This window comes from Medicago sativa, chromosome 5 (assembly GCF_051527215.1).
Source record: "Medicago sativa cultivar Bolivia chromosome 5, Bolivia_mono, whole genome shotgun sequence".
Classification (NCBI taxonomy): Eukaryota; Viridiplantae; Streptophyta; class Magnoliopsida; order Fabales; family Fabaceae; genus Medicago; species Medicago sativa.
The window spans coordinates 57,899,650-57,923,386 of NC_140753.1; the positions used below are offsets into that span (position 1 = coordinate 57,899,650).

A 23,737-nucleotide genomic window follows, 5' to 3' on the forward strand; every position below is an offset into this window, starting at 1 on the left:
AGATCGCAGTCACTGTTCACATTCGATTGTGGTTGTGGGTATGCTTGCTTTTGGATTGCTCTTCGTTGGTGTTGCGCCATGTTCTTGCTCGGGATGTAGCGGCAGTGGCTTTTCTGTTTTTTTTATAGTTTTTGTGTTTCTTTTTGTTTGTTTTATTTTTCTGATCGGAGATTGTGGGTGATATCAGACGTGGACTATTTTGCGGTGATTTATTTCGTAAATCCGAAGAGTGTGGTTCTATAAATATGAAAGGGTTGTTTGGTAATTAACATGTTGAGCTCATCCTTCAAACGCATCTGAAACTGGTTGAGTTGGTGGTCATGTGCTTGATTCTCTGATGTTTCAGGTATATTGATATCTACAGGTCTCAAGTCGTCAGCCCTACATCCGCTTCGGTGATGTCTTATTTTCCGTCTTAGTTCCTGTGACTGATCTCAGAGTGTTTGCTCAAAAGAGCTCTTATGCCTTTTGCTTTGTTCAGGAAGTTGCTGGTACGTGGATTTGATACCGTGTTGGTGGTTGATTTCCTACTTTAAACCCTTTTTGATTCATACGAATGTTCACTCCACATTTTTTTTCCGTAATCTAGTTTCACGCTCATACGTGGGTTCGCTGGGTTGCACCCTTGTGAATGTTTGTTTTGTGAGGATTGATTAGGGTTGATCACATGGTCTGTATTATCACGTTGTATTCCTAATCGGGTTGTACCTTGGTCAAGTCTAATGTCCCCAGGTAGAAAAATATTTGCCTAAAAAAATGTGAAATCTTTAAAAAGTTTTATAATTTGGGACGGTTGGAGTGGTAGGTATATTTAATACTTTATGGATTTTTGTGAAGGTGTAAAGGTTTTTTTTATCATGTGTAAATTTTCACATCTTAAAAAGTTTAAAATAGTAGTAATTTTATATTGTACTAACTTGTACATTTTATATTAAATATATAATTTTTTAATAAATAATTGTTGTTTTCAATAAAAAGTTGTTATTTTTAGTTTCTTTAACATATGCAAAATTTCACACGTTAGACGAACCCTATTTGTAAAATCATTAAGATAATTACAACAATTAATATTTATCTTGATTTTAATATGTTAGCATTTTCCTTTTTTTTATACATCATTTAATGAATAAATCTAACATGTTGATTTTTGTTATAATAGTGATAAGATGATGTACAGTAAAAGGATCGGGATGGATGGAGTAGTATTAGAAAAGTAAGTCAAAGTGATGATAATAGTTAATGCAATATGAAATGACAAAGAGGGAGATCCAAGGAGGGGAGTAAAGTAGCATTGAGCCTTGCGCTGCATTAGGTTAGAGGACAATACAACACAAATCAAGACGCTAAGTTCACGGACGGGTTTCATTAGCCAAATCTAATCTAGGAGTTAAACTTGCCTGAATCTCTTAAAACATGCGCACAACTCATTCTTGGAGATTGGAAAAAAATATTGTTTCTCACTTCACTATTATAAAGAAATTGTTATAAATATTAATAGTGGATGTCCAAATAGCAAATTGGTTAATGGGCTATACTAATAGATCATTGGGCTTAGTCCATAAGCTATTTTATTTCCCTATAAATAGAGTTCATTTGTAACATTCTCAACCACACCAGAGAAGAATAACATTTCTCTATATTCTCTCTTCCTCTTATTCTCTCTATCATTCTCTCTATTTATTTAGTTTTATAACACGTTATCAGCACGCTCTAATCAACTAAGAAGGTACATAACCCTTCTTAATCTATTATAGTAGATTGTAATTTTGTATCGATGATTATAGGCTATTGTTGTAATTCCATCAATTTGGAATCAATGCCTTATAGATACACTTTATCATTATTATGCAAATTATATACCGTTTGTTTATTTTTTTAATTAAAAATTCAAGCATCCCTGAAGGATTGCATAAAAGATTGATCACATCTATAATATAGTTCCTGAAGAACTATATTCAAAAAGAAACGCATCCCTGAAGAATTGCTTAAAAACTCAAATTGTTTTCCAATGAATTCCTGATGAATTCAAAGGTGCTGCATCCCTGAAGGATTGCTTAAAAACTCAAATTGTTATCCAATGAATTCCTGATGAATTCAAAGGTGTTGCATCCCTGAAGGATTGCTTAAAAACACAATTTTTACTGAATTCCAGATGAATTCAACAAAGATACATCCCTGAAGGATTATAAAAATGAATTAATTATATTTATTATATTTTTTATCAAGATTTAATTTATTATATAGTTCCGGAAGAACTCTCAAAGAATTCAATAAGTATTTTAATATCCCTGAAGGATTGCAAAAGTAGCACAATTTTCATTATTTTTATCGTAAATTTGCTCTGTTTCGGTATGATCATCTTTAGTTTTTATTTTAATTATTGTGATGAATAATACCTTAATGTGTAAGAGTAGTAACAATTTTTTTATTTAATGTGAACTTTATTGTATTTTAATATTGTAATCAATAGTATTTTAGTATGCATGAATAATTACCATATTAAACGTTATGTCAATATGGTTGCATTAAATCATTATTATGTGAATTGTTTTATATTACTGTTATTATTTATTCTGTATTCATTTTTGAAGAATTCAAAAGTGTTAATCTCTAAAAGATTGTTAGAGAATTGATTTTATTGTTTAAATATATTGCATAGTTCTTGAAGAACTTAAATACTCGGTTTTATTTTCTATGAATTCATGAAGAATTCGGTAATGATACATCCTAGAAGGATCCTACAATTAACTGATTGGATCGGTTATATAGTTCTTGAAGAACTTAAAAACCAAATTTTATATGAATTTCACAAGAATTCAAAAGTCTAGAGTTTATTCTCTATGAGTTTCAGAAGAACTCAAAAGTCTCAAATTTTAAAAGACAACTTTTATTCTCAATGAATTCTTGAAAAATTCAATATTGATGCCTCCTTTTAAGGATTACTTGAAGAATAATTTTCAAAGATCATTGGTTATGAACATATGTGATATAGTTCTTGAAGAACTAAAATAAACATATTATTGAAAGCATCCCTGAAGGACTACTTAAGGAATGAATTATCTCAATCATTGTTCATGAAGATTTGTGACATAGTTCCTGAAGAACTAATGCTTTAGTAAACACCCTTAAGGGCCGTAAAGAACGGTGATTTTTCTTGGTCACCGTTTATGTAAATTTGATGTTGAGTTCTTGAAGAACTACACATTTAAATCATAACAGAACACAAATTTATAAGATCTATTTTATCATGAAAAAAAAGGAGGAAAATATGAGACAATAGATGTTTTTATACCACTCGAATATGTTCCTGATGTAGCAAAATGAGTGAATATCTTGAAGAATATTTTTGAAAGGTTACTCACATTTGTAATTGAATAATGAGTGGTTTTTGATCAAAATAGTGAAAAGTCACATTGAACGTCATTCCCAGAAGTGAATGGTTCATACTATTTGTTTTATATAACTAATATCATGGTTATTGTAATTGATTTAGTAAAGATTAGTATTGATATGATACATGCCAAGGTCATACAATTCCTTTAGTATGAACTTAGATTAGATAGAAAATTACTATTTGATCAAAGATTTTCTTGATACGATCATATTTCTATTATATGGATTGAATCTGGCAAGATTGTTTTCTTATTGCATGATCAAAGTTTGGTTATGATTTTCTTCTTTCTTATTGCATAAGACTTCTAGATGGCTTGAATTACAAGGTAAGCACAAATTCTTCTCTACATAATTCTTGAAAATATCTTCTATGAATTAACGTTATCTTATTTACTTCTAAATCCTTCAAGATTTTTATCTCATAAACATTACATGTTAGATATATATATTTTCTTAGGAAATAAATTTATTTTATCTTGATCTCACAAGTAATTTACTTTGTGAAGATATCAAACTTTGGAAATATATCTTATTTTTTCGTAATTATACACCTGAAAATTACATATGATTTATAAAGTTTTATTTCTTGGATAAATTTTGAGTTTAGCTCTTTTTATATCTATGGTAATACAAGAGATAAATCAAGACTTTAACATATCTATTATATAGTTTCATTTGGATACATTATGGATAAGAACAAATGAAACACATATTATTGTAAACCAGAAGTTTACAAATCATCTTTTAAATGGTAATTCTTAAAAATATATAACAATTCCAGAATGATTGCTCAAAATTGTTTTTCTTGATTATTTGTGATATAATTCCCGAAGAACTACAAGATTACTCGAAGCTCCTGAAGAGCTAATGTATTGTTACATAAAGTAACAAAGTTACACGTTGAGATTGCATTCTAATATGATTTTATTGTGTTATAAAATATCCATCCAAATGGATATCATATTGAAAAATATATGTTAAATATCTCTATTACGAGATATACTCTGGTGAAAATAAGCGTAATGGAAAAGTGATGTTGTCTATGATTTGTAATACGCTTATATTAGTGCAATGGAAGCACATATTATGTAAACCAGAAGTTTACATACTATATAAAGTTTGTCGTTGACAAGACCGGTTGGGTTATCCCGGATCTATTATGATGCAAAATAGATAAATTTTAATGGATTTGTATTGAAGATCCAGTAGATTCTTCAATCAAATAACTTTTGTGTCTTAATATTTTTCAAGGAAGTAGAAAATTTGAGAATTTGAGTCTCTCAATAATTGGTGATATTTATGAATCGATATATCGAAAGTGTGAATAAACTAAATGACATGTATGACTATTGTCAATTCACAACCAGAAGTTTGTGAGATTATTTTGTCAACAAATTTGATAATGAGTTTATTTTCTGAACTTTTCAGAAAAAAAATATAATAAGTATCATTTGTCAATTGAAATTGATATTGAACAATTGCTAGCATATGCTCATGAAAAAATGGACTTGAAGATCCATTCTTTAGACGTCTAAAGTTAAGTGTATGATTGATACTTATAAAACCACACCTTATAAACTCTATTTTGGGAATCAACAATCTTTGATGTTGATATATTTATTTGCATCAAGCCAACATATTATTATATGTAAGTCCCCCCCTTAATTCATCATTGTTTTTAGGTTAACAATCTAATATTTCCCATCTTAATAAATTTTTGGATGTGTTGTGTATATCACAATTGCTCCAATATAATGTACTAGGATAAATCTTGAAAGAATATTGGGAAAACATATTTGATATGAATCTCCATCTATCATAAGTTTTATTGAGTCAACTTGTTTACAACCCAGTAGGTTGATTATCGATTGATGGATTAGTTTTCCCAATATTAGGGGGAGATGATAAGCAGCTAAAAAAAAAAAAATGTGAACCTGAAGTTCAAATAATTATTTGAAAGGAAATATTATTGTCTCATCATGATCCTCAAGATATAACTCATTTGCAAAGTTAAACAAATTGAATATCAGCTGCTAATGCTCCAAACGAAATAGATATCCCTGTAGGATATTCTAATATTGCAAATGAGTCTCAACTGTGCCTGAAGCACGGTAGGCCAATCGGTTCCAAATATATAGAAAGAAAAAAAAACCTCGAATAAGAAAAGGAGCTTAAAGGAAAGATAACCCAAACGAGGATATAGAAACTCTAAAAGAGTGTTCTGACATAATTGATATTTCAGTTCCAAAAGAAACTGACCAGGTACCTGAAATTCCCGAAAATAAAGAGATCTCAGTAAATTATGACACTACTGAAATCCAATGGAACCGACATGAAATCAACGTTGATGATATTTTTGCAAACAACAAAGCGCTGAATGTGATAAATGATAACGAGGATCAAGAACCAAGGTCTATTAAAGAATGTAGACAAAGCGAAAGTTGGTCAAAATGGAAAGATGCAATTGAAGCAGAATTAAACTCTCTTAATAAGAGAAAGGTATTGGACCTGTTGTCCGAACACCTAAAGGCCTGAAGCTAGTTGGATATAAATGGGTGTTTGTGCGAAAACGCAATGAGAATGGTGAAGTTACAAGATACAAAGCAAGACTTGTTGCTCAAGGGTTTTCCCAAAGACCCGAAATTGATTTTGATGAGACATACTCACCTGTAGTTGATGTAAGTTGATGCAACTACTTTTAGATACATAATAAGCCTTATAGCTCATGAAGGGCTCAATTTGAATATGTTGGATGTCGTTACAGCCTACTTGTATGGCTCACTTGATAATGACATTTTCATGAAACTCCCTGAAGGATTTAATTTGCCTGAGGCAAATAGTTCAGTAACTCAGGAAGACTACTCCATAAAATTAAATAAGTCTCTATATGGACTAAAACAATCAGGACGCATGTGGTACAATCGCCTCAGTGAATATTTGCTGAGGGAAGGATATAAAAATGACTCCATTTGTCCATGTACTGTTATGAAAAGATCTGTAAAAGAATTTGCTATAATTGTTGTCTATGTTGATGACATAAACATTATCGGAACTCCTGAAGAGCTTCCATAAGCCATAGATTGCTTAAAGAAAGAGTTCGAGATGAAAGACTTAGGAAAGACAAAGTTTTGTCTTGGATTACAAATTGAGCAAGTAAAAGGTGGGATTCTTGTGCATTAAGAAGCTTACATAGCAGAAGTTTTAAAGCGTTTCTACATGGACAAATCTCATCCATTGTCTACTCCAATGGTTGTTAGATCCTTGGATGTGGAGAATGATCCTTTCATACCTTGAGAAGAAGGTGAAGAACTACTTGGTCCTGAAGTACCATATCTCAGTGCAATAGGAGCATTGATGTATCTTGCTGATAATACACGTCTTGATATATCATTTTTGTCAATCTATTATCAAAATATAGTTCTTCACCCACGCGAAGACATTGGAACGGGGTCAAGTATGTACTTCGTTACCTTCGATGTACAATGGATATGGAATTGTTTTATCCCAAAGTACCCAAATTAGAATTAGTTGGTTATGCAGATGCATGGTATTTGTCAGATCCTCATCATGGTAGATCATAAACAAATTACTTGTTTAGAAGTGGAGATACAACCATTTCATGGAGATCTGTAAAGTAGACCATAACAGCAACACCATGAAATCATGCAGAAATTTTAGCATTTCACGAGGCAAGTAGAGAATGTGTTTGATTAAGGTCATTGATTCAACATATACAAAATAATTGTGGTTTATCTTCTGGAAGAATGGATGCAATCATTTATGAAGATAATACATCATGTATTGCTCAGTTGAAAGAAGGATACATTAAAGAAGACGAACAAAACATATTTCTCCCAAATTCTTTTTCACCCGTGATTTTCAGAAGAATGGTGATATCAGCATTCAACAAGTTTGTTCGTGTGATAATCTTGCAGATGTTTTTACAAAGTCACTCCCATGTAAAGTTTTTGAGAAACTTGTATTAAGAATTGGTCTTCTCCGTCTAAGAGATATTTGTCTTCATGAGGGGGAGAAATAAATTTGTTCTGCACTCTTTTTTCCTTCACCAAGGTTTTGTCCCATTGGGTTTTCCTGGTAAGGTTTTTAACGAGGCAGTTCACACTCAAAAGGATATTGTACTCTTTTTCCTTCACTATAATTTTTTTCCCACTGGGTTTTATTTTAGTAAGGTTTTAATGAGGCATATCCTCGATGGACATCCAAGGGGGAGTGTTATAAATATTAATAGTGGATGTCCAAATAGCAAATTGGTTAATGGGCTATACTACTAGATCATTGGGCTTAGTCCATAAGCTATTTTATTTCCCTATAAATAGAGTTCATTTGTAACATTCTCAACCACACCAGAGAAGAATAACATTTCTCTATATTCTCTCTTCCTCTTCTTCTCTCTATCATTCTCTCTATTTATTTAGTTTTATAACAAAAATCTTATTTTTTAGATTTATTAATTAACTGATTTATCTTATCTATCATATAGAATAAATACATTAGTGTCCCTTCAAAAAAAATATACATTAGTGTCAGCTATAATTTTTTAATATATAAAAAATTGTTTTGATTTATTTTAAATTTAAGTAATTTAATTCCTTCAGCTTGTTTGGTTACTTAGTGTCTGGGTGGTTTGGAATGCTCGTAATGATAGAATATTTAATAACATCCAAACCACCGTAGAACAACTTCTAGAAAAGGTTAAATTTCATTCTTTGTGGTGGCTAAAGGCTAATAACGCCTCATTTGTGCATGGCACTCAGATGTGGTGCTCGAACCCTATGTTATGTCTGGGTATCGACTGACCGAACTTTTGTATATATTGTTTGACTGTTTTCTTTGCGGGGTGGCACTTTGGTACATCTTGTGCTGAAGTGGATTCACTGCCGGTGTTAATATAATCCATTTTTGTTTCTTCAAAAAAAAATTTAAGTAATTTAATATATGTTAAATAATTTTTTTGTCATCCAAGTTATTGTTAGATTTCGCTTTGATCCTTAAATCTTTTTTCTTTCATTTTAGCTCCTTAAGTCACCAATGATATATAATTTGGTCCCTTATAATTTTTTTGTTTTATTGATCCTTATGTTTTAAATTGAACGCGTCATTCTCTTAAGTTATAAATATTACATAATGATAATTCAAATGATAGTAAGCATGACAATAAGAAATCTTGTGGTACAAGTAATTAGTATTACATTCTGTGAAGCCCCGATACTTCAAAATGGATGACGTATCGTATCCCCTGCGTATCCTGCACTGATACCTACCTGATACTTCCCGATACGTATCGGGAGAGTATCCGAAGATTAAATTTTATTTTTTAAAAAAACAATTATCTGATACTTCCCGATACGTATCAGGAGAGTATCCAATTAATGTTAGCTAAAATAACTTAACTCTTGCGTACTAATGTGTTCTTTTTTGGATATAGTGCTTCTTTTTTGGATCGATATAGTATAACACTAACAATGTTCCTTCTGGATATAGTATAACATTGATGGTGCTCTTGTTGGGATATGTTGTGTATGTAATTAACTAACCATCACTCTCTTAATCGTCAATATTATTTAATTTATATTGATGTGCTATGAGCCTATGACTGGTTTCTTTTGTTTGTTAATATATTTGCATATTAAAAAAATGGTTATAATTATATTGTACATTTAATTATATAATTTTTTTTATTAATGTATCTCAGCCGTATCGTATCTTGATTTTTGAAATTTTCTCGTATAGGCGTATCGATGCAGTATCGTGTCCGTATCGTATCTCGTATCCGGGCTTCACAGATTACATTGTACTTTAGCTTGACGATAGTACAATCCTTCTAACATAGTACAATTAGCATATTGCATATCCTTATTTATTAATTTTGTTAGGTCTGCAGCAATTTAATCTAATATTTTCCAGCTCATTTGCTGTAGGTTAGCAATAATTTAACCTAACAAATTTCATCTAAAAAAATGCATCGCATCAATTTCATTTCTATCCTCTAGCCTTTTTTTTGTACACTTATTTAATACTAAAAAATGCATCACACCAATTTAATTCCTATCATGTTGGCTATATCCTTATTCGTTTGTCAATCCCTTTACAATAAACATGTGCGGAGCACGGATCAAATATCTAATATACTCTTATGTATCCTCTTTTCATCTTAATGAATCATTTCACACTTTTATTATATTCTTAATAATAAATTTTAAGACATTTCGATAGACTAAAATGTCTAAAGTTTGTAACTTAATCAAAGTATTTAGTATTTATAAGTTAAGTGATCAAAATAAAACGAAAAAAATATACTTAAAAGACTAAATTGTCTAACTTTTATAATTTCTAGGGTTACAATAAAAGAAAAAGCTTAAGAGATGAAAATAAAACAAGAAAAGTGGAAGAATATTGGCACAATATATATGAATAAGGGATTAGAATGGGGTGGCCATGGTCTTCCAAAGGGGCGGAGATCCTCTCATGTTAAAGTTATGTCCGGTGAAATCCAGGCCATTCAATCTTTTTTATTGCAAGCACTTCAGGTTGTTAAAATGAATATTAAAGGCGCATATCAACACTGGACACTCTCCAGTGAAATTCCCACAGGAGGAGATCCAAACCCCTTCCAAAGCCACCGCCGGTTCCGCTGCTGCTTACAATTACAACCATAGTATGAGAGAGATATCATGTGGAAATCCTAAGGAAATTTTACCCTATACCCCAACACATGTAATTTCACCCCGACAAATTTTTGAAAATTCCAATTTTAACCCTTTTATTATTTAACCTTTTAAACATAAATTTTTCACCCTCATTTTCAACATCTCCTAATTCAGTGTGAGTCAGGGGCGGACCTGGCCTCACAAAACCAGTGTGGCACAATTTTTTTTTGTAGGTTGTCTTATATATATTTTTTTTGAGTTGTGCAGGTTGTGTTATATATTATTTCTCACAACAATATTCATAAAACAATTGTATAGATTAATGGTATATATGAATAATATAATTAATGGTATATATGAATATGGATTTTACTTTAGGTGATGCGGTTCAACACTTGCTTTTTGCATTATATGGATTTTGTTAAAATAAAAGTTAAAAAACTAAAATGTGCATTGCAGGAATCAAACCAAGGTTCCCTTGATGAAAGGGGCGCACGTTTGCCACTAGATACCACCATACATATGTGATTAAGTGATAAAATTTAATTTATATAAGATAATATTTAGCTAAAAAATTAAAAAAGATATATAGTTCGGCCTGGACTGGTGTGGCACTTGCCACAGTGTGCCCAGTCCAGGTCCGCCCCTGGTGTGAGTTCACCCCACTTCTAAGTACGTATTTCCGTTTTTTGTTCTTCCCTAAAACGTTTCCGAAAAAAATTCAGAACACTCATATAAACATTTCCGAAAATAATTCGGAATACTAGAATGCTTGGCGTTCCGAATATATATACCGGAGAACACAGAAATACCTTTCCGATTCATGCTAGTTATACAATTCCATCACTTGATCACAAATTAGCATATAATTCCATCACTTGGCTACTTCCTTGTTATAATTTCCTAATTATGGTCACAAATTACGATTATATCACTGGTCAAAACTAGCATAATATAATTGTTCATGTGCTGCGAAAAATATGTTGATTTCTAAAAGAAGAAAAATCAGCATTTTGTATCCAAGACATTAGCATAATATAATTGAATTCTAAAACAAGTATATTAGTGGTATAAAAACAGATAAGTGAATGCTGCTGACATAAAAGATGCATACGAGTTCAGGAATTATAATGAATACATATAAACAGATAAATGAAAGCTGCAGACATAAGGATGCATGAACCGGAATACTTCCCCAAACTATTCCGGGAAGCATTTATCGGAAGGCTTCTGACGCTTTTTCTGGAAAACAATTGGAAAGCTTTGGTGAACATGATTCCGGTTAACGATTCACAACGCCATTTCATACATCGTCATTTCCAGAATCGTCCTCACATCGTCGTTGTCAATTGACAATTCCGGTAACCACTAACCCAAAAAACCTAGAAAACCTTAATCAAGGATTCCGGTAACAAGGAAAGAAGGCTCATATAGTAAGAACGAACACGGAAACGATTAAGAGAACAAGGAAAGAAGGCTTACTCTTTGTTGAAAGTAGACACAGAACAATGGTTTTTTTTCTTTTTCAGAAAAAGGGTGAACACGCGAAGTGTTTTTTCCAGAAAAGTGTGGGGTGAAAAGTGAAAGGGTATTGTGTTTTGTTTTATATAAAGGGTAAATTTGGTAGTTTGTGTTAAATGTTGGGGTGAAGGTATAAATGTAGGGGTGGGGGTATAACATCCTAATTTAGAAAACTTCTTTACAAATTTTGCAATATGTTTAAAAGGATATAAGTATTAAAGGTTTATATAATAAAAATCAGAAATGTAGAGATATCAATATGTTTGAGATTGATAGTTACTTAATTATAAAACCAATGACGTGTATAGTCAGGATCCGTTTAAATACCTAAATGGGGTGCTGCATTGTGGATGGTCTATGTAATAACCCGCTCAAAAACACTGTCAATTAATTGTGTCAGTTATATTTATACTTGAGACTTAAGTGAGGGCAAAATGGTAATTGCACATAAGACTTTTCGGACCAAATCATATTATTCTAATGGACTGCGAGAAATGTAATATTTCGCTTAAAACTTTTACGACATGTTATCAGATAAGCTAAGTTAAGAGAACGTGGAAAAGGGGTATAATGGTCAATTTCCCTAAGTGGGGTATATAAAACAAAATATCTAGAAATTTTCTACACTTTTCTACCACATTCTCTCTCACCAAAATCAGATTTTTCTTCCTCTTCTTCTCCCTAACTCACGCTCCTTTCCTTCTTCTTCCCAAGTCCACCAAAAATTATCACTTCTCCACGTAATCATTAAGTTTTAGTGTTTTTCATGAATTATGGTAGAATGGAACCTTTTGACAACTCAATCTTTCTCTTATCCTTTTCTGAGAAGTTCATACAAGAAACTTATGGCATGGGTTTAAGAGGTTAAAATGTATTGGAGGCAAGTGTAATCAAGATTAAGGCAAGACACAAGAGCTAGGGTTTTGGCTTGGCAAGAAGTTTGAGGTAAGGGCTGTTAGTAGAATTTGTATTGTTGTTGTTGTTGTTTGGCATGAAAAGCTAGAAGCTAAAAGCCATAAACTGTTCCAAAAACTTCCATAATTGATTTTTGAAGTTAGCATGTTATGATTGCTGTAGAAATGGGACATGAGTTGTGTATACATGTATGTTTTGATTCTGGAAAATTTGAATTGAAATTGAATTGTTTAGAGGTCATAACCTGCCAGTTAAGCTGTTTTGAGCAAAATTCCTTAAATGACTAAATCGTGAATTCAAACTGATGTATAAGTGGATCGTAGGGCTGATTATACATGTTGGAACTACTGTGTTAAAGGTTGGGTCGAAATTAATTTGATAGAAGTCATAAGTTGGTAGAGAAGCTGTTTGAATAAGAGGTTAAGTTGGAATTTGACTTGTTTCAGGTATTATTTTGTGATGAACAGCTTAGGAGAGATATGTTAAACTGGTATATGTGTAATGGTAAAATTATAATATGTTCTAGTAATGATAAAAGTGGTTAAATGGTAATTAAACTGTTTTGGAAGTGCTTAAATAGCCAAACGGTGTACTTCTGTTGCAGGGACTGAAATGAGAATTTTTGTATATTCTGGTTTATGAAGTAGGAGTATGTCACAAGTGGTTTGGACTGTTTACGAAAAGGCAAGACCTATAAGTCAAGGGATAAGCTATTTTGGAAAAGAGATTATGGAGTTTTGGAGATAGCGAAAGCTGCAGATTGTGGATAAGTTGTTTTGCCATTTCTAGGAGTGATTCACGGTGAGATCCTTTAGATAGAATCCCCACCTTGGGTAGTTTAATTCTCCATGAAACTACATTAATTTATTTATTCTAGCTTATTAATTTATATATTAGTTTCTTATATCAATATAAATTTATCAGGGCATGGGAAATTATTTATAACCTTTAGGAATGGAATATGACAACGATATGCCTAGAACTAGAATAGGTTAGTATGATTAGACACAGGAAAATATTAGAATTATTAGATTAATTACAAGTTAAAGACGAGATTCACTTCGTCTTTATTATCATATGCAGAAATATTATCATTGTAAGAAAATCAGTTAAGATAAGTTATTCCTCTCTAGCTACCCGTTAGTAGTGGAGTTGAGGATTAACTCAGTTATCAGAAATCAGTTAAGTTATGACTCTCTAACTCCCCGTTAGTAGTGGAGTTGAGATTAATTCATATTTATAAGAAATCAGTTCAGGTTATAATATTAAAACATGTTTAAGTCGTGGCTTTCGATATCCCGCCAATTGGATACGAAAGGTTCCCGCCAATTGGATACGAAAGGTTCCGTAAGGATGACCACACGACGACAAGAGGAGTCCGTTATCCCCGTCAGTTGGGTTCCCGCCAGTTGCAATTATACCGGTTAGCATTGGAATAAATTCCAAGGTTACTCCACCTGGGTTTATTCTCTAAAATCAACTCAGATAATATTGTTTGTTCAACGCTAACAGTTCTTACATAATATGACAGAGATTATGATTATAATTATGATTATGATTTGAGCATTAGTATCAGGATTATATCAGTATTTTAGGCAGCGATCCTAGTTATCCCCTGATCGCTTAGTTATGCATCAAGAAATTGTATAAACCCGAATTGGGTTGAGTTTAGAAACAGATGGCGATCCTAGGTTCCCTGAGATTGCCTACAGCCTAGGATAGGTGGAACTCACTGAGACATTATGTCTCACCCAAATCCCTTTTATTTTTATTTTAGAGGCACTGGTGGCGCGCAAGCAGGATTCTTCGTGATGAGACAACAAAATAGGCTGAATGATTATTTTTACTCGTCCTGTATCAGTTTATGTTTATCATTTGTATGTAATTTGCACACATCAGTGATACTATTTCAGAGGCATTCGACGAGTAGTATTATAATTTGTTCAGAGAAAATTTTTATTATTTTAATTTTAATGTATCCAGTACTAAATTTAACGCACATGCTAAATATTCCAGATAAGTTTAGTATGGGTGTTACAATTTGGTATCAGAGAAGGTCGATTCAGATCATGCCTTTGATCATTAGAATTCAATAAAATGCAGTGGGACCATTGGGTTCCGGATGTTTATTCTAAATGTCATATCTACCTGTGCCTGATCAACTCAGACTAGTATATGACGGTTATAACAAATGTCTGAGAGCTGAATAGGACCTCGGAGGAATGAAGCAGAGGAATGAAGCGTATGAAGGAGGAAGGTCCGGGTGTCAGGTTTTATAGTGGATTTTGATAAGGAAGTATTTGACGTCAGATGGTGGCTGATAAACTGTGAAGTTGAAGATTTTTCGAGGACATAAGAGAAATGTTAAGATTAAGACGAAATACTATGATATTGTTGAACGACACTTTTATGTGGATACCGAAGAAGTAAGATTCAGGATTATTAAGGAATGATTGTAACCTTAACATGAGCCGCAATATAAGAAGCATAAGTAAGGCGTAATTAAGATTGCGAGATCAGAAGAGGAATTTGAATCAGGAAGTGAAAATGCTATGCAGCATAAGAGATAAGAAGGATGAATAAATAGTAGTGGAAAGATCTTTTATGGATCAAAGTATGTTTCATATGTATTATTCTTGGCAAAGAATTGCAGAGAAGTTAAGTTAACGAGAGTTGTACTCTAAGGGAATTGTAATAGACCCCCCATCATTTAACATGGGTTATTAAGTTGTTTTGGATTAATAAACACCAGTATAGCAGTGAATGGAAAAGCGATCTCAATGATGGTCAGATACGAGATGTAATTTTCGATTGAAATAGAAAATAATGATTTAATGATAAGCTCCCAGAGTTTAGTAAACTAATAGACGAGTAATGTCAAATTCTTTCAACATAATGTGTTAACGCATGAATAAAATAAGTTTATGTGTTAAGGATTAATCAAGATTTTTGAATTTGAAAATTATTTTAAGGTTCTGCTACAGGAAAGATTGTCGCTAGTGTGAAAGAGTTAAGAACGAAGTAAAGTATTGAGGAGTTAAACATTTTTATCTGATGATTTTTCTTATGCAAGTGTCTTGAAAACCAAAATAATGATTTTGTTAACAAAATTGAATTTTGGGAGTCGAAGTTATTTTAGAGGAGATCGTAAGTGTAACTGTCATTACAAACAAGAACAAACTAAATGGAAATAAGCCTCAAATATTCAAGTATGTTTTAGTTCATAAATAATGTGAATGTGGGAATCATTCAAGGAACACTTTGCGAGAACAAGTATGTAGTGCATGTTTAAAGAAAAAATTGCAGTATTTGAAGATGACTCGTCAGTGATTATAAGTCGGTGCTCGAAATAGCAAGAAGTGTAGAGTTAGCCCCATGTTCATAACATGTAGTAATGAGATGGAGAAATTTACAGTATGGTTGGAGCAGTACGCCTAAGCGAAGTGAACTAATAAATCAGAGTAGCGCAGCGAGATATTAATCAGCAAGAAGTAACATAATATGCAAAAGTTTAAGACTTTGAATGAGATATTCATGGGAAACTATAAGAGACGAATTAAGGAATTTTCCAAACCGCATAATTCAAAGATATTAAAAGTTCAAGTAGTTGAAGAGGATGATAGTAAGAGTAGGACAAAAGTGTTCTTACCTCGTTAAATCGAAGAAAATTGGAATCACCTTTAGTATGTAACCTCGAAGAATGAATTAAAAGTACCAGTTTAGCTGGATAAGAGTTAAGTATGAGACAACAAATATGAATGTTATATCTAGAAGAGTTTAATTTTGATTTGAAGCACCATCCCAAAATATCAAGTATAGTAACAGGTAGCTGAGTGGAAGATACTACTCAAAACATGAATGCGGATGCTCGAACACAATTTTAGTTGAGAAGTTCGGGAAATCAAACTCCATATTTCTGGAGCTGAAGAAAAGAATGATGTCACACCAGTTAGGAAAATCATCCGTGACATACTGTATGGAACAATACAAATTTAAGTCATGAATGTAAAATTATAGGAAAGTTTGGGATAGTATGTTCCTCATAGTAATAGCTAGAACAATGTTGCTCGAGAATGGAATGTATATTTTGGAAAGAAAAAAAAAATAAGTTCACGAGAAAATCCATGATTACAGATCCTATTTATTTTAACATGATGATGATGTATTCTGATCGATTTAAGAATGTTGAAAGCTTAGTATAAATGAAGCAAAGTCGGATGACTACAAATATATGTCATGTTTTAAGCTATCAGTTGTACTACCTCGTGTATTGTGTACTCGTCAGTCAGTGCACTACTACTCAAATAAGAATTGTATTTAATGTACTCATCAGTTGGTACATTTTGCATTTAGATATGACTTATGGATTGTACTCTTCAGTTAGTACTTCCATCAGATGTTTGAGGTAGTACCATGTTTGAATTCATTTCAGAGAACGTAACAGATATCAGAAGTAACACATCTTAATTATATGTTAAATAATGCAGAAAGTTGAAACAGTTCTTACATTCGTTGGAATAAACTTAACGACAAATATTGTTCCGAGTATGGACGATCTTATACGGAATATGGTATGATTATTATTATGTTATGTGGGGCATAGTTCAAAAAATATTTATTTAAAATTAGTTGTAATATGAAGGACCACTCAAAGGTTGGATCCATTCAAGAAGATATAAAAATCAACGGAGTCGATAAAAGTGTTACTCCAATAAACGTATGAAATTTTTCCAGAATTCAATGAAGGTAAACAAGTATTAATAACTTAAGTCAGATTTATAAGGAGCTTATTATCGAATTTTTTTTTCGACTTATGAGACTGAAAACCATGTTGTGAAATTAATTTCAATCCATCAATGAAAGCAAGTCTGTATTCATGGTTATGTAGTCAAGAAACCTTGTGTAACAATGGAAACCAATACTTGAATTGGACAGGAAGAATCAGTTAGTAACAAGTATATATTGGAAATTAAGTCCGGAGCATATTGTTGATCGTGGTGTCAAATCTCTAAGGAACAGGAAGATTTCCATTAATAAGGTGATATGGAAGGGTTCTCCTGATGATAAAGTTACATGGGAATTTGGGATTTGAAATGCAAAAGAATTAACTGCATTTATTCTCAAGTAAACTCCAAATTTCGAGGACGAAATTTCTTTAAGGGGGGTAGAGTGTAATACCCCGCTCAAAAACACTGTCAATTAATTGTGTCAGTTATATTTATACTTGAGACTTAAGTGAGGGCAAAATGGTAATTGCACATAAGACTTTCCAGACCAAATCATATTATTCTAATGGACTGCGAGAAATGTAATATTTCGCTTAAAACTTTTACGACATGTTATCAGATAAGCCAAGTTAAGAGAATGTGGAAAAGCGGTATAATAGTCAATTTCCCTAAGTGGGGTATATAAAACAATATATCTAGAAATTTTCTACACTTTTCTACCACATTCTCTCTCACCAAAATCAGATTTTTCTTCCTCTTCTTCTCCCTAACTCACGCCCCTTTCCTTCTTCTTCCCAAGTCCACCAAAAATTATCACTTCTCCATGTAATCATTAAGTTTTAGTGTTTTTCATGAATTATGGTAGAATGGAACCTTTTGACAACTCAAACTTTCTCTTATCCTTTTCTGAGAAGTTCATACAAGAAACTTATGGCATGGGTTTCAGAGGTTAAAGTGTATTGGAGGCAAGTGTAATCAAGATTAAGGCAAGACACAAGAGCTAAGGTTTTGGCTTGGCAAGAAGTTTGAGGTAAGGGCTGTTAGTAGAATTTGTATTGTTGTTGTTGTTGTTGTTTGGCATGAAAAGCTAGAAGCTAAAAGCCATAAGTTGTTCCAAAAACTTCCATAATTGATTTTTGAAGTTAGCATGTTATGATTGCTGTAGAAATGGGACATGAGTTGTGTATACATGTATGTTTTGATTCTGGAAAATTTGAATTGAAATTGAATTGTTTAGAGGTCATAACCTGCCAGTTAAGCTGTTTTGAGCAAAATTCCTTAAATGACTAAATCGTGAATTCAAACTGATGTATAAGTGGATCATAGGGCTGATTATACATGTTGGAACTGTTGCGTTAAAGGTTGGTTCGAAATCAATTTGATAGAAGTCATAAGTTGGTAGAGAGAAGCTGTTTGGATAAGAGGTTAAGTTGGAATTTGACTTGTTTCAGGTATTATTTTGTGATGAACAGCTTAGAAGAGATATGTTAAACTGGTATATGTGTAATGGTAAAATTATAATCTGTTCTAGTAATGATAAAAGTGGTTAAATGGTAATTAAGCTGTTTTGGAAGTGCTTAAATAGCCAAACGATGTACTTCTGTTGCAGGGTTTTTTGAAGTAGGAGTATGAAGTAAGTGGTTTGGACTTAAATAGGGATAAGGGTTTTTTGAAGTAAGTGGTTCATAGGGCTTAAATAGTAATGGGAATTTTTTCTATATTATGGTTTATGAAGTAGGAGTATGTCACAAGTGGTTTGGACTGTTTAGGAAAAGACAAGACCTATAAGTAGAGGGATAAGCTATCTTGGAAAAGAGATTATGGAGTTTTGGAGATAGAAAAAGCTGCAGATTGTGGATAAGTTGTTTTGCCATTTCTGGGAGTGATTCACGGTGAGTTCCTTTAGATAGAAACCCCACCTTGGGTAGTTTAATTCTCCATGAAACTACATTAATTTATTTACTCTAGCTTATTAATTTATATATTAGAGTCTTATGTCAATATAAATTTATCAGGGCATGAGAAATTATTTATAACCTTTAGGAATGGAATATGACAAAGATATGCCTAGAACCAAAATAGGTTAGTATGATTAGACACAGGAAAATATTAGAATTATCAGATTAATTACAAGTTAAAGACGAGATTCACTTAGTCTTTATTATCATATTCAGAAATATTATCATTGTAAGAAAATCAGTTAAGATAAGTTATTCCTCTCTAGCTCCCCGTTAGTAGTGGAGTTGAGGATTAACTCAGTTATCAAAAATCAGTTAAGTTATGACTCTCTAACTCCCCGTTAGTTGTGGAGTTGAGATTAATTCATATTTATAAGAAATCAGTTCAGGTTATAATATTAAAACATGTTTAAGTCGTGGCTTTTGCTATCCCGCCAGTTGCATACGAAAGGTTCCCGCCAGTTGGAATGGGCACTATCCATAAGGATGACCACACAACGACAAGAGGAGTCTGGTATCCCCGTCGGTTGGGTTCCCGCCAGTTGGAATTATACCGGTTAGCAGTGGAATAAATTCCAGGGTTACTCCACCTGAGTTTATTCTGTAAAATCAACTCAGATAATATTGTTTGTTCAACGCTAACAGTTCTAACATAATATGACAGACATTATGATTATAATTATGATTTGAGCATTAGTATCAGGATTATATCAGTATTTTAGACCGCGATCCTAGTTATTCCCTGATCGCTCAGTTATGCATCAAGAAATTGTATAAACCCGAATTGGGTTGAGTTTAGAAACAGATGGCGATCCTAGGTTCCCTGAGATTGCCTACAGCCTAGGATAGGTGGAACTCACTGAGACATTCTGTCTCACCCCAATCCCTTTTATTTGTATTTCAGAGGCACAAGTGGCTCGCAAGCAGGATTCTTCGTGAGGAGACAACAAAAGAGGCTGAATGATTATTTTTACTCGTCCTGTATCAGTTTATGTTTATCATTTGTGTGTAATTTGTACACATCAGTGATACTATTTCAGAGGCATTCGACGAGTAGTATTATAATTTGTTCAGAGAAAATTTTTATTATTGTAATTTTATTGTATCCAGTACTAAATTTAATGCACATGCTAAATATTCTAGATAAGTTTAGTATAGGTGTTACAGTCTAAGAGATTGATAGTTACTTAGCAAGTGCATTAAAAGCTATCAAGTAATAATCAAATAAAGTTATGCTCAACAAATGTATTATTACTATTACTATTACTATTACTATTACTATTATTATTACTATTACTATTATTATTATTATTATTATTATTATTATTATTATTATTATTATTATTATTATTATTATTATTATTATTATTATTATTATTATTATTATTATTATTATTATTATTATTATTATTATTATTATTATTATTATTATTATTATTATTATTATTATTATTATTATTATTATTATTATTATTATTATTATTATTATTATTATTATTATTATTATTATTATTATTATTATTATTATTATTATTATTATTATTATTATTATTATTATTATTATTATTATTATTATTATTATTATTATTATTATTATTATTATTATTATTATTATTATTATTATTATTATTATTATTATTATTATTATTATTATTATTATTATTATTATTATTATTATTATTATTATTATTATTATTATTATTATTATTATTATTATTATTATTATTATTATTATTATTATTATTATTATTATTATTATTATTATTATTATTATTATTATTATTATTATTATTATTATTATTATTATTATTATTATTATTATTATTATTATTATTATTATTATTATTATTATTATTATTATTATTATTATTATTATTATTATTATTATTATTATTATTATTATTATTATTATTATTATTATTATTATTAAGGATGTATTGAAAATGAGGGGTTGCATATGGCAATTGGTTTGATATTAACACATAAACTAAAAGAAAAATTATGATAAAAGTTGAAAACAAATTTTTAGGAAATTGATCAGGTCTTTTGAATCTTTTGTCTCTCATTGTTGGGTAAATTGCACCTATGCTTTATAAATTCTTTTAGTTTCACTACAAATTAGCATAATAGTTATGATCAATTCCTTGATTTAGAACACTCTTCTAAAGCTACAACACCCTAATGCCTGAAGTAAGTTTGCAATCGTTGAAGGTTTTATATGAATGTTAATTTATATGGCATAATGTAACATTCGTCTATCCCTACACTAACGCGTTAGATTAACCATAATTATTAGATCCAATTCAATAGTTAGAACTAATAGTCAATTGATATTTGAAATTAGTTTATATGTGATCAATATACAAAAACCATTAGGAACAAATAGTTATGAATAAAAACTAGAATTGCAATACTTTATACCATCACATGTTTCCAACAATTTGATACAATTTCGTGTAGGACCTAATCAATGGAAAAAATAGGGTGTGCTCCTTGGTTTTTTGAATTATAAAATCAAACACCCCCTAAACACCCCTCTTATGCTAAGAATTAAGGGAAAAAGATTATATAATGTGAAACCTACTAGCACATTACAACTCGAGAGTTTACCTCAACTCGTTTTACCTACGTAAACTCGAATCGTAAACTCGTACGAGTTTGACTAAAATTAAAATTATATAAAATTTATTATATACATGACATATGTAAGCTAATATAATATTGCAAATAGGTCAATAATACAAAATAGAGTTTTGCTAACCAGTGTCCTAAGGGCAATGGTTAAAGAATACATTAGTAGAAAATTTGTCATGTAAATACAAGTTTTTATCTTTGACTTAGCAACAATTACACAACTTTAATCTGTTGTAATGTTGCTTATTTTAGTACTTTAACCAATGCCCCAAGGGCACTAGTTTAACATTCTCCTACAAAATATGACATAATTATAAAGACAAAGTACACATAACCACCATAATAAAGAAGAGTTGTGTTCAAGTTAACATCAAGATACAAAATTAACTTGCAAAATCATAAGTTTCGTAAGACTCTAAACCATCCAAAAAAGCAAGTTTCACAAGTTTCTGAAGCTGTTAATAAACCTATCCAAAAAAAAAAACGAGTTCCGTCAAAAAAAAAAACTAGTTAATTGCTTCAAAAGTTCAATCCTTCTAAAGTTTCATAACATCATTATCGTTGGTGTCTTCATCTCCAACTTCATCAAATTCTTCTTCATATGATAAAGAGTTTTCAAATATTAGAACCAAATACATGGCTTGAAATCACTTCAACATTAATTTCAGTACCTTGGCTTGAAAAAAAGAATTGGGTTTGGACAAAAAAAAATGGGCCAAAAAAAAATGGCCCAAAATATAATAAAAAAGTGTTTTTTTAAACATAAACTTGTAAACTCTGTCGAGTTTACCTTGATTTACATGAGTATACTGAGTTTAACACGTGTTAACTCGGTCAAACTCGTCAACCATTTTGATTTCACCAAAAACCGAGTTTACCTCCAAGTTAACACGTTTTTGGCACCTAAAAACGCAAGATCGGGCGAGTTTACGAGTTAACATTCAATTTGTGGAACACTGATATTGAGTCTTTTTGTAACATGGATAGTCAGTTTAAGGACCATACTAATCATTCTAACCCTCATCCTTGTGTTTTAGGTCATTGTTAGTTTTTCCGACTGTGTCAAAGTCGAAAATTTGGTTTTCAGTCTACTTGATCAGATTGGTCCGAATTACTTTCCCACAAAATCAGATAAACAAAATAAAGGATCAAGACTTCCGTATAAGAAACTTCATATGGGACTCCACTCCTCAAAATCCAAAATTCCACCATTTATACCCATTTTTTATATTCTTAGAAAAATACGACAAATATTTTCATTGCTTTTATTTTATTTATTTTTTTTCTTTGGTGATATTTTATCTCATTTGACATGTTTTCATCTTCTTTACTTTGTCTTTTGTTTGTTTTTAAAAATTTCACAAATGTCCCTCAAAAAAAAAATTCACAAATGTTGAAATGAGAGAGATTATAATTGATACTTATATATAAGTATGTTTTGGATTCTATAATCCGAACACATGCAAACTCTGTTTGGATTATAGAAACTAAAGCCGAATGGATTTTTTTTTAAAGTAGGGCCCTTGGTAACGTAATCGGTAATAGATCTAAGAATGGTGAAGTGAATTTTTTTTTTTTTTAAATTTATCCGAAGTGGTGAAATTTAAAGAAAAAATAGGCTTAAATAAGAAAAAGGTCCCTGTAAGTTTGCGCGTTTTTTGTTTTAGTCCCTGTAATTTTTTTTCTTGTGAGACAACCCTTGTAATTACATAACGTTTTCACATTCGTCCCTACCGTCCGTTTCTGTTAAAAAAACGTTGTGTTGGCTAACGAAGGCGTATGTGGCACTTGGTAATGTGGCTTTAGTTGATGACTAGTGTTAGTATAGGGACTAAAACCAAAAACGCATTTTTACACAGGGACTAAATTAAAAAAACGTAATAATTAATTTTTGAATAAGATGTTTCTGTTCTTTCCTTCT

At 31.3% G+C, this 23,737-nt stretch overlaps 1 long non-coding RNA gene across 3 annotated transcripts; it reads left to right on the forward strand.

The window, feature by feature from the left end:
• The first annotated feature begins 12,161 nt into the window (after window positions 1-12,161).
• Window positions 12,162-20,442, forward strand: LOC146923437 (uncharacterized). 3 transcript variants are annotated; one of them, XR_015009729.1, is made up of 3 exons: window positions 12,162-12,527; window positions 13,102-19,116; window positions 20,087-20,442. It is a non-coding gene; the product is annotated as an uncharacterized LOC146923437 (long non-coding RNA). The 3 variants fall into 3 exon arrangements; XR_015009730.1 differs by having other exon boundaries at window positions 12,165-12,527; window positions 13,102-13,298; XR_015009728.1 differs by having other exon boundaries at window positions 13,102-20,442.
• Window positions 20,443-23,737: the final 3,295 nt, after the last annotated feature.